Below are 6,749 nucleotides of genomic sequence, written 5' to 3'. Positions count from 1 at the left end.
TTATTATTTTATAAAGGCGTCAGGTGTTATTTTTCTATTGGATGACATGTTGTAACCCTAATATTGTAACCGACATAAGTCGTGATAAAAAAGACTAAGGGTTAGGGTTTTCTGTAGATAATTTTGTAACATTTTACAACGGTATTGAGTTGCAAGGGGATTACTGATTGTACTCAGTTTTGGTTTACTCGATAATAATATTGGACTCTCTATTTGGTGGATGTAGCCCAAGATTGGGTGAACCACGTTAAATATTGTCTCTTTGTTGTTATTACTTTTGTGTTTTTCATTCTTGTGTTTTATATTTATCTGCATATAATTGATATTTTCTGCATGTAAATCCTAACGGTTACCCCTCTATATCTCCCACAATTACCATCTCTCCTTATTGTAATCATAAGATGAACCTATTGGTAATGGAGCTTGATTATGTTTTTTATTCAAATTTTTTGTTTCAACCATGCTTGGATCCATGTAAGTGGATGTACAATTGATTTGAAGCTATTACTTCTCTATTGACACTTTTGTTAAATGACCTACCAATTTTTCTCATGAATTGCATAAATGTATGGAAAATATCTAGACCAATTTTTTTTTTGAATTGACCTTCCACACCTATTCGGCGTACCCATTGCACACCAAGGTGCAATTGCTAGTAAATATATTATGTGACAAGATGTGTTATTCTGTCATATTCATGTGATCGCTATATTCTCTGCCCAGATTTGCTCTTCATGTGAGAATGTGATTTAACAACTGTTGAATATTCAGAGGAGGTGGTGTGTGATATATAATGAAGTTGTTTTTAAATAGTTAAAAGAATTAATATCAGCCATAGTCGACCTGCCCATGTGTCCACCATTATTCTTTGGCTCATATTTTTAACCATTTTTTGCACTGCCACAATGTGGCATACTAAATTTATATTTAACTAACTTATATGTATTGCATTCATGGGACCATAAGTCCTAGGGAAAATATGTTGAATCCTGACCGTTCTTTTTCATTGGGCCCTTAAATTGATTTTCTACACGGAAATGAAAGATAAAATATTCATAGGAGAAAAATAAAAGATTTTAATATGGATATATTTTATCTAATATATTTAAAGAAAATGAAAGATCAAATATTCTTAAGTGAACAGAAATCAGGGTCTTCTATTTGGCCGCTGCACTACGCACAATTAAATCTCAAAAACGCTTGCAAGAGGTTTTGTAAATCTCAAAAATTAAAAGTTGAAAAGCAATAGTTGGATCTCAGAAATATCTTTTCCAGTTGAAAAAAGCTTGCATACTAATTTTGTTCGCAACATAAAAGAAATCGCCGTTGCCGGGGATCGAACCCGGGTCACCCGCGTGACAGGCGGGAATACTTACCACTATACTACAACGACTCTGATTAATCTTATAATTTATTATTTTTATAAAAATATTTTGTCAATCGCAGTCTCTCTTCATTCCTTCATTATTTTTTAATTAAGGTTGTGAAAATTTTAAAAATGTGTAGGAGAAATATTTTTTTCAAAATTTATTTATTTTATTGATTTTCTTTTTTTCAGAATGTATTTAGTTTATTGAATATATTAGTATTATTTATATAATAGGATAAATGAAATTTATTGGAATTAATTATATCATGTCTAAATTTTTGAATTTGGTATCATAATTAATCTCAACATGAATGCATCTTAAATGGCATGCTGCAATTTAAATACACTTCTTAATAGAATCTGAAGTTTTCATTATGAAAGGGCAAGATTTTTAGTAGTGGAAAATCTCACTATCTACACGTATGTTTTTAATTTTGAATATCAAGCTATCTAATGTTCTCATTGTTGTACCTATAATTCCTTATAGAAGTAAATACAATTCTTATCAAAAGTAGCAAAAAAAATTAAAATTAAAGTCTATAAAATACATAAAATCACATAAATAACTCTTACAATTGATAATGTGCATACACTCAAAGCTCTTGAGAATGAGTCTATGCTTCTACACTATTTAGAAATTTAAACACTAAACATTCAATAATCTGGAAAGAAATAAACTTCCTTATTAGCCACTTTTTGGGAGGGATGAAGTGTAAAATTGTCAAGTTAACTATTTGATTATTAAAGATTTTGATACATTGACTAGAGTGTAGAGAGATGGAAAACCTTATGTACAAAACCTCCCTATAAAGTCCAATATTTTTGTATTCTGATCGGAATAGTAATACGAAATTTATTAAATATAAGGAACATACCAAAAATACTATTTTAATGCTAAGGCCATAAATTGACAATAGAAATCAAAATAATATTATTCAATATTTTTAATAAATATGAAAATTGAGAAAAAAATTAGTACAGTTCATCAAAGAATATAAAAAATTGAGAATAAAATTAATATAATAAAAATTAAATTGTTGGTAAATATTTTCACAACTAAGCAATTATTAGGTTGTGCACAAATACAGAAAATTTATAGAAAATTTCTCCAATCATTTCACTTTGAGCAATGGAGGAGGGTGGTGTGTTTATTTCAGTCTTTATATCATCCTCACATGAGGAAGGTTATTGTCACAAGAGATATATGTTTAAGTACGATAATCAAATACATAATGAAAACCTGATCAAAGCCAAGCTCAATGCAGAGAATGAAAAACATCTCTATTGAGAATCATCTATGTGCTACTAGTATTTTACATACAAAAACTTATTTCAACGAATAATTAAAAAAAACCAATATTGTAAAGATAGTAAAGAATGAAAGAAAACTAAGGAGGCACTCTTTCATTGGTAAATTTAAAGACTTCATCATAGTGAAAAGGGTTTTTTGATCATCCAACTTATCTCCAAGATAGCATTTGGTGTAGGTTAGCAATTTGGAAAGGAATGTATGCAACCATACAATCAATTAAATAATTAAAAATTATGTAGAACGAAATGTAGAAATTATGTGTATACCTAGGCATAGTGTGAGAAGCAATTTTCTCTAGGTGTCCATGAGAATAAGGTGATTCGAAGGAAGCGTATATGTGTCCACTTTGAAGAGATCTCCATTGGAACTAAAAATTGTGAAGCGTTTCTCAAAATTTATAGAATTTAATAAAGGAAAATATATCTCTAGAGTCAAATCAAATCAAAGATTCTAGCTACTACATAAAATCAAATAATTCATTTTCTAGAAAAATAAAATCATACAAGATTTCCTCAAAAATCACAACTCTTCATTAACACCTTCTACTAAGATTTTTTCAAGAAAATAAAATATGTTTAATAATAATTGTGAAGGTACACACACAATCCTTAAAAAAAGAATAATTAGTATGAGAAAAATCATATGTTATCTCCTTGTAATTTCTCTATTGTATAATGGTATAATGATCTCTCTCCCTCACACACACACACGTATTTGAAAAGAAAATTAATATGTTATCTACGTATAATTTTCTCTGATGTGTTATAATGATTGAATGACTAGGTTATATTAATAAACTAATTTAATCACCCCCTTACACTTATGAAAGAATGATAGTTGTAATATTGTTTTATTATGTACTCCCTGTTAGAGTAATTGGGTCTTTACTTGATTAATTAAACATTATTTGTTTAATTCTTTAAGTTTCCAATTATCTTTTTACACTTAAGCTAACATTAGGTGCATATAATTAATTATTTTAATTAATTATTATGTGCAAACCTAGGGTTTTCCCTTTTTAGGGTTTCTTGACCTATTAGAGGTTATTTTTCTTTTCATTGTATCATCTTTTCACAATACTTTTTTCTGGTGAATTGGAGCTCTCTTGTTTGGAGAATAGTTTTTCCTATGTTTTTCTTGTTCTTCAGATTTTGCTTCATTGCTCGTCCTTGTAATAGGTTATTCGGCTTGCAGAAGATCTTCAGGCTACTGTGGGGTTGTTTTTCTCAACTTCTATATGGTATCAGAGCTCAGATCTGCAGCTACCTGTTCTTGTTTTTTGAGAATTTTGCATCTGAAGCAGATTTGGGGTTTCAGGCATTTTTTTGTGTGCTTAGGGTTAAGTTTTTTTTCTGAGCACTTTGGGCCTAAACGGACCTCACCATCGTGCTCAGAAGACCCAAAAACCCCTATAGTCATATAAAATTTGTCCATTTTTGACCCCTGAGCATCTGGGTGATTTTTTTCTCTCCAAACCAGGTCGTACAGCCCTGGCACGCAAATCGAGAAAAAAATTGAAGAAAAAAAAATTGCCTTTTTACGGCATGCAGGCCGAATTGTTTTGATTTTTCAAAAAAATTTCAAAAAAAAATCAATTAAATAAAAAAAACGAATTAAAAAAAAAGGGAGTTTTTTATAAACCCAAATTGTTGGGTACCGGACCTGACAGTCCGGCGCCGTACGGAGCTGTCAGGTCGGCCCCACCCAGCACTCCGACAACAGCTCTCCCGCCGGCATGTCTCTCCGGGCCGCTTCCCTCGCCGGCCGCTGCTCCAACTCCGGCGCTACTCCCGTCCCCTCCGATCGTCGCTCCCACCTCGTCGGTGAGCCACCACCTCTCGAGCTGTGCCACTTCCACTTGGCCGCGCCACCTGCGCCTAGCCCGAGCGCCACCTCCGCCCGGCCCGAGCCCCACCTCTGCCCGGAGCACAACCAGTCCCTCCTCTCTAGTCTTTTTGAGAGGGGGTTGGTTTTTTGAGCCTAGATCGTGCATCCGGAGTCGGATTTTGGCGAATGAATAGGCATTGGAAAGGTGATTCCAAGACGGACCTCGTGGTGGTGGAGTTTTTTCCTAGATCTTCTATTTGACTATGTTTTTTACCAGTCAAAGTCAGGTTTCTTTTTTGCACTTCCGGGGCCATAGAATGGGCAAACAGACTTCGTTTTTCGAAAACGAATAGGCGTTGGAAAGCTCTCAGCATGCTCTATTCAGATTTGTGATCTTTTTTCTCAGAATTTTCACCAGGTACATGAGATATCAGTTTGAATTTTTTTTGCTTATGCACTACTTCCTTCTCAATACTATGTACTAGGGTTTGGGTTTCTCCATTGTGGGGGGGTGTTTTTTTTCTCACTTTCTGTCATTTATCTCATAAATCAGGAACACCTAAACTCTCAAAACAAACAAACCCTTCTGCATCTTCTGTCTATTCTGAAAGATCACGTAATAAAAACAACCAACAAGCTGGTGCAGGTGCAGAGTTCTTTTCTTTGTTCTCATGGCAGATCCTTCAGTTGAGTTGTTGACTTCACACAACTATCACACCTGGAAGCCCCACATCACAAGGCTTCTCAGGTCACGAGGGTTGTGGGCTACATTGGATGAGGTTCAGCCAGACCTTCACCATCCTTATGAGGTTCTTATGTACCGGAACAAGCTGGATGAGGCCATGGGTTTGATCGCTTTGCATGTCCCTGACAGTCTTCTATTTCACCTTGATGAGTTGCTTACTCCTTGGGATATGTGGGTGAAGTTTGATTCTCTCTTCAGGAGGGTCAATGAGATTCGGGCATTATAGATTGAGGCAGAGTTGACTTCATTGTTGCCTGATACCTTTCCCACTATTGAGGATTTTTTGAACAAATTCAAGACTACCAGATCTGTTCTTTAGGGATGTGGAAAGAACAAGACCGATACAGAGTGCATTCATTTGATTCTTTCGAAGCTTCGGGGTCCCTTTCAGTTTTTTGCCTCTGCCTTCTACTCCACCATGGATGGTTTGGGTACTAATTTCACCATGCCTAGCTTTGATGTCTTTTGTGAGCACTTGTCTCGTGAGCAATCTCATCTTTCTCAGTTGGATACGCTCTCAGGCTCCAAGAACAAAGCATTGGTTGCTCAGTCCTCTAAGGAGAAGGACAAACAGAAGCAGAAACCGAAGCAGAAAAAGCCTTCTGCAGGTAGTGAGAATTCCTCCAAGCCTGCTCCTAAGTCTGATTCAAAACCAGTTCCTCCCAAACAAGATAAATCTTCACAGTCCAGTAAGTCTTCCTCCAAGACTAAGAAGAAATCATCAGACACTTGCAGTTTTTAAGGAAAGGACGGACATCCAGTTTCCAAGTGTTGGAAACGATTAGAGGCTTTAGAGGAAGCCATGCAGCAGCATCACATTTCCTCACCTCAGGCGTCTTCTCCTTCCACAGGGAAAGGTCATGCTCTCACTGCTAGAGCTTCGACCTCTGGGTCCACTTGGATTCTAGATTCTGGTGCTTCTCACCATATGACACACACTCAACAGTTGGTTACTTCTCTTGCTTCTTGTGGTATTTCATAGATTGTAGTGGGTGACTCAGTTCAGCTTTTCGTCTTGGGTTCAGGTTCTGTCTCTTTGGATGGGGGTACTCTACAGGATGTTCTGGTTGTCCCTGACATCTCGACGAACCTCCTGTCCATTTATTAGATTTGCCACTCTGGCTCTGGTAAGACAGTTGAGTTCTCACCACATGATGTGGTTATTCGGGACCTCCATGACCCTAATTTGGTTGTGGCTTCTGGTAGTGTGGATTCTGCATCTTGTCTCTATAGATTTGATGAATTTGAGCCCTCTTCGGGTATAGGTTCATCTCTCATAGCACATGCAGATTCAGTGAGTAAGCTTTAGCATGAGCGATTGGGCCATGTCAATTACAGATATCTTCAGCAGATGAGTACACAAGCACTTGTTCTTGGGCTCCCACAGATTTCCTGCACTGATGGTGTTTGTCATGGTTGTGTTCTTGGCAAGCATCACAGAGATCCCTTTCTGAAAGGGAGAGCCTCTCATGCTTTGGCACCCTTGGAGTTGATTC

At 36.0% G+C, this 6,749-nt stretch overlaps 1 non-coding gene across 1 annotated transcript; it reads right to left on the bottom strand.

Annotated features, from left to right (window-relative positions):
• Nucleotides 1-1,321: 1,321 nt before the first annotated feature.
• TRNAD-GUC (transfer RNA aspartic acid (anticodon GUC)) lies at nucleotides 1,322-1,393 on the bottom strand. Its single transcript has one exon. It is a non-coding gene; the product is annotated as a tRNA-Asp (tRNA).
• Between the last annotated feature and the right edge of the window lie 5,356 nt (nucleotides 1,394-6,749).

Source organism: Cryptomeria japonica, chromosome 2, assembly GCF_030272615.1.
Source record: "Cryptomeria japonica chromosome 2, Sugi_1.0, whole genome shotgun sequence".
Lineage (NCBI taxonomy): Eukaryota > Viridiplantae > Streptophyta > Pinopsida > Cupressales > Cupressaceae > Cryptomeria > Cryptomeria japonica.
This window is presented reverse-complemented; position numbering and strand designations above follow the sequence as displayed.